The 12,304-nt window shown below is 37.5% G+C and overlaps 1 protein-coding gene and 1 pseudogene across 9 annotated transcripts in view; one reads left to right on the top strand and one right to left on the bottom strand.

Moving 5' to 3' along the window:
- TENM2 (teneurin transmembrane protein 2) overlaps positions 1-12,304 on the bottom strand; it is a 1,216,596-nt gene that overhangs the window by 687,364 nt on the left and 516,928 nt on the right. The window lies entirely within an intron of this gene.
- On the top strand, positions 9,191-9,479 carry LOC116864283 (annotated as a pseudogene).

Here is a 12,304-nt window from a genome sequence, read left to right as displayed (position 1 = left end):
CAGGTAAGTTCAGCAGAAGATCTACTTGGTTGACCCCACCTGCTCCTGAGTTATGGGGTGGTTTGGTACACAACAAGAAATAACTGCGACACCAAGTTTTTCTGGCATCTTATATGGCTGGCTCCTCACTTATTACTGGTTTTATAACATCTTTTAAGTTTTGACTGCAAAGCCATTTATGGTTAACAGAAAGAAAACCAGAGAATATAACGAGAGGCAGGGATAAATAAAGTTCTTGCTTGGGTGGAAACAAAACAACAGAGATGGCTTTATGTATGTAGGAAATAGGTAAAGAAAATGTAAAACATAAGCAGAAGAATTAACTACTTTTATCCTGTTTGACAATGACCCAGAGACATTTTCCCCAAATGTTAAGGTGCTTAAGAATCCGCTGAGAAGCTCATTGACATTCAGATTGCAGAGCTTGACCCCTCAGAGATTCCATGGAGGCAGACAAGGACCAAGTAATATGCATTTTTTAAAATAACTACCCTCACTCCTGGTGGTTCTTACTGAAATGGTTTAGAGGTCTACAGACGCCAAGGAAAGAACTGATGGTAAGTTCCTGGGGGCCCAGACAATGTTTACAAACCTTCATAGAGTTCATATACAGAAAAGCTCTTGAAAAATGAGTTAAATCACCTGCTTGGTTGGGAACACCTTCTCTTCGATATAAAGAGCACTCTTTATGACTTCTTTCCTCTATTTGCAGTTATAATCACTTTCCTTCTTCCTTCTCTCCTTGGCTTTTAAGAAATGGTATAAAAAACCCTCTGCTGAGAAAGTTTAAGGGTTCTGGCTCACTGGCTCACTACTGCTATGCCATCCCACCCCACCTCAAGCCCCCTGCTGTCACTCTCCCTAAACAAAACTTGTGCACTTCCCAGAGCACCTCGCGACTGAGTGGGCACATCGAGTACACAGAACAACCTGTGAGTAATGTGGGGTTATTCCAGAACACCAGCTTTTCCTCTCCCCTCTCCCCAGTATAGCAATCATCAGAAGTAATTCCAATTTCTCTATTGTGACAAGTGATTATATGGTATATGTGAGTCTGATCCTATTCCTCAAATTATTGACTTATATATCAGTCATCTAAAATCAATATAATTTCAAAATATTTTGCTAATGCACAGGGTTTCAGAGAAAATGTATTAATGTTGCCCACAACCTTCAGAGAGATGAAAGGGAAGCCATTATATTCTCAGTTTAAACTTCACTTGAAATGCCTTTAGTACTTTGCAGTCTTGTTTCACAAGAACATATGAATCAATTTGAATTATGGTCAGATTTCAATGTAGATATATTGATTCTAAAAGCCAATCTTACTATTTACATAACTAAACTTCAATGACTATGTGTGTGTGTGTTATTAAAATTCCTGCTGCTCTAAAACACAGAGATTTTTTCAGTTTAGAGAGTAATTTCTAAAGTTTTTAATTTACCCCAAATCCTCCTCCTCCAAAACACCTCACCCTCTGGGGGGAAAAAAAGTCTTAGTTATAAAAGATAGGCTCCCTGTGGCATTTAATGAGTTACCCATCATTAACTCCACAGGATACAGTCAATAAATTTAATATGTGTATACTTAAATGAAAGATCTGACAGCCATGAATTGTAAATAGGAATTTGGTATAAACAGAGATTTTTATGAGTAAAAAAATAAGAACAACATCATTGGAACTTACATTAACAATAAATTCTTCCAGGCTACTTCCTTCCTTCAGGTTTTATTAGAAGAAGGAATTGATGCTTGAGGGCATTTAGGGACAAGATGGGGAGAATGTACCACAATATTAGAGCAGAAAATCTCCAGTGAAATCATTTTAGTTTAGTATCTATCCCCTTTTCCATCTTGCTCATAAGTGGGTGAAAAATAGTACTATTCCCCTCCTGGGCCATTCACCGTTCCATTTAGAAACCTTCTTAAGGAGAGTGAGGAGGACTAACAGAGAAATCTAGCTTTATTTTTTATATCAGAGGCAATGGGGGCCAGGGGAGTAAACTTTATGGATTATCTACCATGAGTCAAGTACTAAGTGGGAAACTTTATTTAAGTAATCCTATTTAATTCTTCAAAACCTCAGTTTTCATACATTTTTTTAAGAGATTCATAATTCCTGTATTATAAACTGAGGGTAACAAATTTTAAATCCCCTACCCAAAGTCACCCAAGCTAAAAAATTACAGAAGTAGTGTTACTTTACTTGACTCTAAAAACGACTCTATTATATCTAAATATTTAGCTCTTAATTCTGGGCGGGCACATATTTTTTCTACAAAGGGGCAGAGAGTAAATATTTTTAGTCTCTGAGGGCCATATGGTCTCTGTTGCAATTACTGAACTCTGCTGTTGTAGGTGAAAGTAGCCAGACACTACATACGTGAGTAAACATGGCTATATTCCAATGAAAGTTATTTTTAATGGACATTGAAATTTGAATTTCATTTAATTTTCATGTATCATGAAATATTCTTCTTTCATTTTTTTCAATAACTTAAAAATGTAAAAACATTTTTAAAAAGGTTTTATTTATTTACTTGACAGAGAGCGAGAGATCACAAGTAGGCAGAGCAGCGGGCAGAGAGAGAGGGGGGAAGTAGGCTCCGCTGAGCAGAGAGCCCGATGCAGGGCTTGATCCCAGCACTCTGAGATCATGACCTGAGCCAAAGGCAGAGGCTTAACCCACGGAGCCACCCAGGCATACCTGTAAAAACCATTTTTAGTTTACGGCCACATAAAACTAATTGGCTGGCTAATTTTGGTCCAGGGGCCTTAGTCTGCAAATCCTTTCTTCAATTCCCTAAGAATCTGGAAGTCAGGGGCTACAGTTTTTCATTCTCTGACTCCTGGGGGTACCTCCTTAGAGTGCCTAAAATGGAGTACACTCTTGCCTAACATGTGGTGCTTGGATTGAAAGTGGTTCTCAGTGCCCTCATTTTTTATCTTTTCAATTGTGTATTCCTTGCTCTCCTTATACTTGAGTCTAAATTTACTCCATTGCTGTAATTTGAAATTTTTTCCAAGAAAAATAAAAGTTGTGTCATTTAAAGTTACTGTACCTTAACAAATGCACCTAAAGTGGTACTGCTTTTGCATGCATGAAAGCTCAAAGCCTCAACAACTCCCATGAGCGATTAATCTTCTAACACTAATTAGATATTTGCTAATTAGTGTCTGATGTGTGAAATGAAAAAACATTTTGAAGCTGAAATGAATAGGGTCTAGGAAGATAGGGCTGTATTCCAGTTCCCCCTTTTCCATATTATTATCATATTTCATAAATATTAATAAGATCACATGATACCAGCCACTCTATAAAATTATCTCTCTGAACGAAGGCTTTTGTTTGATATAATAGGGATGTGTCAATATTTTGCATATGGGAGAAAGCACTCAATGAAGGAAAGCATTTTTCCCCTCAATGTTAAAGAGATGTCATATTTCATGAATCACTTTTATGCTCAATCAACCAGTCCTACTGTTTAACCTAGACTACTTCTTCCCATAAGGGAAGGTAGAAAATCTTTCTCCAAATCATCACCTCTCTTCCTCTCTTACGCCCTAATCTCATCTTGGTTTAAAAGAAAACTTAATAGAATGGAAAATATCTTAAACCTATGATTCTGTGCAATGAAATAATAAAAATCATTATAGAATGGTCAATTTCAATAAGGAATTTGACTAGTAAAAGAGAGACATTTGAATTTCATTAGTTGCATGCATGAGGACAATCCTAAGAAACCTCCTTATGCCATCCTCGTTAAAAAAAAAAACAAAAACCAACAACAACAACAAAAAAAACTGTAGAGAACGGGATAGAGGTTTCAGTGCTTCCAATTTCACACACATACTCTGTAATATTCAAGTCATAAATATTAAGTCATGTTGTATTCATAAAATGTAACATTTTGATTTGGAATATTTCTCAAGTGAAAGCCTACATTAAACATATTTGGTTCTGAAAGAAAAGACCTATAATAATAAACTATTTCAGTTGGTGTGGGATCTTTTGAAAAACCACTCACCTGTGAATGCTGGTCATATCACAAATTATATCTAATTACAGCATTGATACAGTAATTTGAAATGATAGCTAAGCACAAGTTGACAAAGGTGACATTGAAACATAATGACGATGAGATTATCATTTTCTTAGGCTGACATTTTGTGATTATAATAATGCTGATCAAGATGATTAAAACCATAATGAAGGAAAAGCTCCAAGAACCAGAATAAAACATACCGAGACTAGAGAGAGGCCAACTATCATTTTGAATCCTGCTTCTTCAATAAGAGTTCTCCTGCCAGCATAAAATTAGGAATTTGTACTAGTCCCAGAGACCTGTGGGAACTTCAGTTGACAGACAATGTTTTCTGCCTACTCACAGAAGTGTCTGTTTTTCAAAGCTGGAATGAGAGGATAAGGTCATCTATGGCAATTTATCCATTTGCACCGGGGAATTGTATTCCAATTAGCTTGGAGATTGATTATCAGCTCCCAGATGCAAAACACCAATACACCATCTGCATTGATACTCAGTTATAAGAATCTTCAGCTTAAAATTCATAATGATCTCAAGGCTCTGCTGTGTTGCAAACACCGAATGAATGGGAAAAGTCTGGCAGATATTACCCTTTCACTTATGATTAAATGAGAATAAAACTAGACAGCTTTTAATTACCAACAACAGAGAAATGAGTCAAGGGGAATCATACCCAATCAAGACATCACCAGTCAATCCAGCAGGCCGACTGGCTGAACCTGGGAAATGCATAACATTCTGTACCTTGCTCAAACAAGCCTATTTAAATTGTATCAAGTTCAAAGTACCTGATGAGACTTGTAATTCCAGCTGAGTTCTGAGCCTTATTTCAAAAATAGAGGATAAATATGTCTCAATTATTAAAAATCACCTTCCAAACTATCTACATATTCTCAAATTTGTTTTTCATTTACCTATATTATTTGGTGTCTTAAAATATCAGAGATTCATTGATACTCACTTGGAAGTAATTTGAAAAAAAAAAAAAAAATCTATGTCACTAACTAGGTTAGGTCCAAATGTTCCATTTTGCTGATGAGGTAACTAAGACATAGAGTGACAAGCTTGGACTGTAAGTATTGTTTCTTCATGGGAAACTCTTCATTACCTACAGAATCCTACACTCTGAAACTTTTGAAAAGATTTACTCCTTCCTTAAAGTGTCAGCTGACTGCTTGTTTTATAGTTCAGATATCATCATGGTTTTGTTACCACCATTTATTTTTCTGCAGGTATAAGAAGGAGGTATGTCACTATGTCAATTGCCTGATGTCCAAATATATCCCATTCCTTAATGAAATCTATTTCATTTGTAATCTCCATCCTCCTACATTCCATCCTAACGAAACCCACCTGGGTTATAATTACACATTTCCCCAAAGATCACCTATGATTTTAATCTTTGCAATGTGCCCAGGAATATAGACGAGGACAAGGGTCATGGGAGTTTACACAACTCCTCACTCAATGTCAGAGGTAGAATGTGGTAGCCTTTTCATAAGGTCTTGTTTTTTTTTGTTGTTGTTCATTTGTTTGTTTTTCAAAAAGAAGAATCATCATTCTGGTAAAAACCAGACTTTTCCTGATGGATGAGACTCCTGTTTCTCTACTTTTAGTCAACCTATCCTTAGAATGTTTAATTTTTTATTTCACATAATTGAACTACTGATACACTAATTTGAAATGATAGTTAAGCATACATTGACAGGCGGAAGTGATGCTGTAATGCATATACTTTATGAAGTATCTCATTTATTTCTGACAACACTGTGGTCTCCATTTTACAGATAAAGAAACCCAGCTCAGAAAACTTTAAATCCTTTCAATCCATTCCCTTAAAAGTATTTGCTTAGCACATATAGCATGCTGACCACTGTGATGTGCCGGGCATTTGATCTTGAGCCAAACACACAGCTGAAAGTCTATGCTTCAACCAACTACAGGGGCTGGTCTGAAGTCATAGGTCAAGTAACTGATGAGTTCTAGCTCTTGCCTGGATCCATGTTAAAATCACATGTACCCCAAATTTCCAACCTCATAGACCTCTGTCCTTTCTCACATTTTATCATTATCAGGAGTCATTAAACTAGAGCTCATGGGCCAAATCGAGTCTGCAAATCATTTTGTATAGCCCACAGCTAAGTATTTGTTTCTCCCACTCTTAAAGTATTGTTTTAAAAGAAAATAAAAGACTATGTGAAAGAGACATTATGGCCCATAAAGCCTTAAATATTTATTTTTTGGCACTTCACAGTAAAAGTTTGGTGACACCTGATCTTTATGAAGGAAAGTTATGTTTGCCTTGAAGGTCTTTTCCATGAGTCCTAAATAGCTCTGTATAGACAGTACATGTTGCTGGCTTTAGGGTGTTTATGGTAGTGATAATTATTTATTTGTAGCTACGTTCTAATCATTGTGGTAAACATTCTTAAGCTTGCCAATTCTATTAAACTGCAGAATAAGCCCAGGTGGGCACTATCATTATCCTATTTGGCAGGTTAAGAGACTTGGGCTTAGGGTCTTCGGGTATGAGAGCATATGGTCCAACAACCAGGCAGGATTCAGACCTTACTCTATCCAGGCCCATTACTAGCCCAGAAAGAAACTATATACTAAAAAGAAAAAGGTGTCCCTTCATGTTGGAAGCAAACTGCTGGGCAAGAGGATCAGGCGGTAGATTTCAGGCTCACTTTTCTCCTTGGCCAAGCATCCTGACGACCATAAACAGGTTGGGCTTCCGAGCCACATTGCTATCCAATTCTTCTGCTTTAACCTCAGTCTTCACTCAGCATCTTCATGTTCTGTACCTTCTCCTTAGCACTGTTTTCTCACTTGTGACTTTGGCTTTTCTACAAGCAGGGTTTAGACGTCCTCTAAGGATCATCACTGTGACCATCTGTGCCGGACTTCTCCTTGTTTCTCAGCCTCAATTCCCCCAGGTCGCATAAAGGCATACCTGGCTTTATTGTACTTCGCAGATACTGCTTTTTTTGTTTGTTTTGCTTTTAAGGAATCATAGGCTGTGGCCACTCTGCATTAAGCAAGTCTATTGGCACCATTTTCCCAATGGTATCTGCTTCACATTTTGGTGATTCTTGTAATATTTCAAATATTTTCATTATTACACTTTTTGTGGTGATCTGTGATCAGGGATCTTTGATGTTACTATTATAATTGTTTTGGGGCACCACAAACCATGCCTGGATGAGATGGTAAACTTAATACATACTCTGCGTTCTGACTATTCCACTGAACAGCCATTCCCTCCTTCTCCCTCTCTCTCTCCCACCCTTGGGCTTTGCTATTCCCTGAGACACGATATTGAAATTAATTAATAATCCTACAATGGCCTGTAAGTGTTCAAGTAGAAGGAAGAGTCACACATCTCCAGCTAGAGATGATTAAGCTTAGCGAGGAAGGCACATCAAAAGCCAAGACAGGCCAAAAGCTGGGCCTCTTATGCACAACCCTTAAGTTGCAGATGCAAAGGGAAAATTCTTGAAGGCAATTAAAAGTGCTACTCGAGTGAACACGTGAATGGTAAGAAAGTGAAACTGCCTCGTTGCTGATGTGCAGAAAGTTTTAGTGGTCTGGATGGAAGATCAAAGCAGCCGCAATATTCTCTCAAGACAAAGCCTAATCCAGAGCAAGGCCCCAACTTTCTTTAACTGTATGCAGGCTGACAGAGGTGAGGAAGCTGCAGAAGAAAAGTGTGAAGCTGGCAGAGGTTGGTTCATGAGGTTTAAAGGAAGAAGCCATGTCCTTAACATAAAAGTGCAAGGTGAGAAAGCAAGTGCTGATGTAGAAGATGCAGCAAGTTCTCCAGAAGACGTAGCCGAGATGAGATGAGGAACGAAGGCAGCAACACTAAACAACAGATTTTCAATGTGGGTGAAACAGCCTATTCTTGGAGGAAGATGCCATCTAGGACTTTCATAGCTAGAAAGAAGTCAATGCCTGGCTTCAAAGCCTCAAAGGACAGATTGGCTCTCTTGTTAGGGGCTAAAGTAGTTGGCGACTTTAAGCTGAAGTCGGTGATCATTTACCATTCAGAAAATCCAAAGGTCCTTAAGAATTATGATAAATCTACCCTGTCTGTGCTTTACAGGAAACAACAAAGCCTGGGTGACAGCACATCTGTTTACCATTTGGTTTCCTGAATATCTTAAGCCCACCATTGAGGCCTACTACTCAGAGAAAAAGATTCCTTTCAAAATATTACCACTCATTGACAATGCAATTGGTCACCCAAGAGCCGTGATGGCGATGCACAATGAGATTAATGTTCTTTTCATGCCTGCTGACACAACATCCATTGTGCAGCCCATGGATCAAGGGGAAATTTCAAATTTCAAGTCTTATTATTTAAGAAATACATTTTGTAAGGCTATAGCTGCCATAGTGATTCCTCTGATGGATCTGAGCAAAGTCAATTGAAAACATTTTGGAAAGGATTCCATCATTCTGGATACCATTAAGAATACCTGTGTTTGAAGCACTGGGGCTGGCTGAGAGCACCAGGCAGTGAGGTTACAGGCTTCCAGACCATGCTGATGGAGAGTGCAGCTGGCTCCCACCTCAGCACTGTGGGGCACACATGTGCCGCTCCATGATTGCCTACCCATCGGTGCCTTCATGCGTTCGGGTGGCAGCGGATGGCAGATAAGAGTGAGAGGATGGGGGACCTGCCCCATGCCTTCGACCAGGCACTGCTCGAATTCCTGGTGTGCCGGCTCTCGAAGAAAGTGCTCAGATATGAAGCATTGGCAAATGAGTTGATTAATGAGGAGCTGGAAAATAGCCTCTCCAATTATTGATGGGATTCCTAATATTATACCTCAGGCAACTAGGATGACACTTTAAAATAAGAAGAAAAAAATGGAATAGTGCTGGATCATACTTAAAAGCAACAACAACAGGGGCACTTGGGTAGCTCATTCGATTAGGCATCTGACTCTTGATTTCAGCACAGTCATGATCTCAGGATCATGATCTCAAGGTTGTGAGACTGATCCCCCTGCTGGGCTCCATGCTGGGTGTGGAGCCTGCTTAAGATTCTCACTTTCCTTCTTCCTCTACAGCTAGAGCTCTCTCTCTAAAAAAAAGAGACAAAAAACAAAAAACCCATAATACACAGAACTAAATTTTCAAAATACCACTTATCTTTTAAAAAGTCAGAATGGCAGGTAATAAGTGGGGGAGAAGAATGTTTCTGTCTCTTACTACTTTGACTGCCCTTATTCTGTTGGTCTTTTTAGCAGGACTGTTCTATTCAGCCTCTGTGGAAGAAAACTTCCCACAAGCTGCACCAGCACAACCAACCTGTGCTTTTACAGTCTACTCCGGCTGATTACCATGCTATTTTATATGTTTCTCCACCTTTGGACCTGGATGGGTATTAAACTCTTCAGGCATCATTAATACAACCAGAGCCAAGATAGTATGTGTGTGTGTGTGTGTGTGTGTGTATGTGTGCGTGTGTATGTGTGCATGTGTATATATATATATATATATATAAATGATATGTTGTGAGTGTCTTATATATATATATAAATGATATGTTGTGAGTGTCTGTCTCTGAAAGCTCAACTACATGGAAATACTGGAAACTCACTTAATTTGTAGGAAAGTTACTTTGCCTTGCTTCTCTCGGAGGTTTAGGACTATGGGAGGCTTACACTGCTGAAGCTTTTCTTGTACTTTTGCTCTACCCTTGTTTTTTGAAAATTCTAATTTATAACTACCATATTAGAAGAAACATTTCAACAAAGTTTCCTTGGAAATTTATGGTCCCAACCATCACCTGATGACTTTATTAAGAAATAATTTTTAAAAGGTTAATCATTAAAATTTTGTTTATTTTAGATTCAGAGTACTTGGCAGAGGCACATGTTAAGGATGACTGACATAATTCCAAAGGAGTTATGCTGGAGTAGTTGTAGAGAAATGCATTTGAGCTACAGTGATAGAAGACTACAATTAAATGGCAATTTCATGTACTTGCAAACATTCTGAGTTGGTTGAATTACCTTTGTCCCTTTGGCATCAAATGCTTACATTAGTAATAATAAAATAAGATGACTCCCATTAAAAAAAAAAAGAATGTATGTGATTCATGGGAGGAGGTCAAAATATCAACATGAACGGAAGTTTGGAAGAAGCTGATTTTGACCCTTGAGGATGACTTTGAGGAGTTCACAACTTAAGGGGAAGAAGTAACTGCAGATGTGGCAGAAACAGCAGGAGAACTAGAACTGGAAGTGGAGCCTGAAGATGTGACAGAATTGCTGCTCCCTCAAGATAAAACTTGAACAGATGAGGAGTTGCTTCTTACGAGTGAACAAAGGAAGTGTTTCTTGAGATGGCATCTATTGTAGAAGATACTGTGGAAATTGTTAAAGTGACAATAAAGCATTTAGATATCACACAAACTTAGTTGATAAAGCAAAGACAGGTTTGAGAGGATTGACTCCAATTCTGAAAGAAGTTCTACTGTGGGTAAAATATGATCAAACAGCATTGCATGCTACAGAGAAATCACTCATGAAAGGAAGAGTCAATCAATGCAGCAAACTTCACTGTTGTCTAATTTTAAATTGCCACAGACACTCTGACATCCAGCAACCATCACCCTGATCAGTCAACAACCATCAACATCAATGCATGATCATCCAGCAGCAAAAAGATTATGACTTGTTGAAAGCTCAGATGATGGTTAGCATTCTTAAGTAATAAAGTATTTTTTTAATTAAGGTATGTAAGTTTTTTTTAAACATACTGCTATTGCACACTTAATAGATTACAACATATTATAAACATAACTTTTATATGTATTAGGAAACCAAAAACTTCACTTGACTTGTTTTATTGTAATATTCATTTTATTGCTATGGCCTAGAACTGAACCTATAATATCTCTGGGCTATGCCTGTATTCATGCAGCCCTTGGAGAGCAAAAGAACAGCAAAGAGGGGAACCTGGAACAATGCTATGGACAGAATAGACCTATGAGACATATACAGAACATTCTCTCCAATGATAGTACAATACACACTCTTCTCAAGTGCACATGGAACATTTTCCAGGACAGGCCATATGTTGGGTCACAAAAGTCGGCAAATTAAACAATGCTGAAATCATACCAACTATTTTTTCTGACTGCGGTAGCATAAAACTAGTAATCAACAACAAGAGGGAAACTGAAAAACTCTGGACATGAGAAAATTAAACAACACCCTACTGCATAATAAATTGATCAAAGAAGAAATTAAAGGAAGATAAAAACTTCTCTTGAGACAAATGAAATGGAAACACAATATACCAGAACTTGTGGAATGCAGCAAAAGCAGTTCCAAGAGGGAAGGTCATAGCTAAATGCCTGCACTAAAAAGCAAGAACAATACCAAATAGAGCTAACTCTATAACTTAAGGAACTAGAAAGAGAAGAGCAAATTGAACCCAAAGTTAGCAGAAGAAAGGAATTAATTAAGAATAGAGTAGAAATAAATGAAATAGAAAACAGAAAAGCAAATTAACTAAATATTAACCAAACTAAGAGTTGGTTCTTTGAAAAGATAAAATTGATGAACCCTTACCTAGACTGACCAAGAAAAAAAAGAGAAAGGGCTCAAATAAACAAAATCATAAATAAAAAGGAAACATTACAGTTGATTACAGAGAAATTCAAAGGATCATAAGAATCTACTACTTACAACTATACACCAACAAACTGAACAACCTAGAAGAAGTGAAAAATTCTTAGAAACATACAACTTAGCAAGATTAAATGAAAAATAAATAAAATATCTGAATAGGCCAATTACAACTAGGAAGATTAAACCAGTACCAAAAAATCAGTATCAAAAAATCTTCCAATGAGATCAGATCACTTCACTGGTGAATTTTTCCAAATATTTATTTTTATTTACTTTTTATTATTAACATATAATGGATTATTAGCCCCAAGGGTACAGGTCTATGAATCGTCAGACTTACACACTTTACAGCACTCACCACAGCACATACCCTCCCCAGTGTTGCCAAATATTTAAAGAAGAATTAATACCAGTCTTTATCAAGCCCTTCCAAAAAAAATTCCAAAAAACAAACAAGAAACCCAACGAGGAGGGAACACTCCCAGACTCATTTTACAAGGTCACATTATCCTGATACCAAAACCAGAAAAAGACACTGCTAGAAAACTATATTATATACCAGGCCAATATTCCTGATAAATATAAATGCAAAAATTCTCAAT

The sequence above is a fragment of the Lontra canadensis genome, unplaced genomic scaffold, assembly GCF_010015895.1.
Source record: "Lontra canadensis isolate GAN:19392208 unplaced genomic scaffold, GSC_riverotter_1.0 scaffold5, whole genome shotgun sequence".
NCBI classification, from domain to species: Eukaryota; Metazoa; Chordata; class Mammalia; order Carnivora; family Mustelidae; genus Lontra; species Lontra canadensis.
Note: the sequence above shows the minus strand (reverse complement) of the source record. Positions and strands in the feature narration are given on the sequence as shown.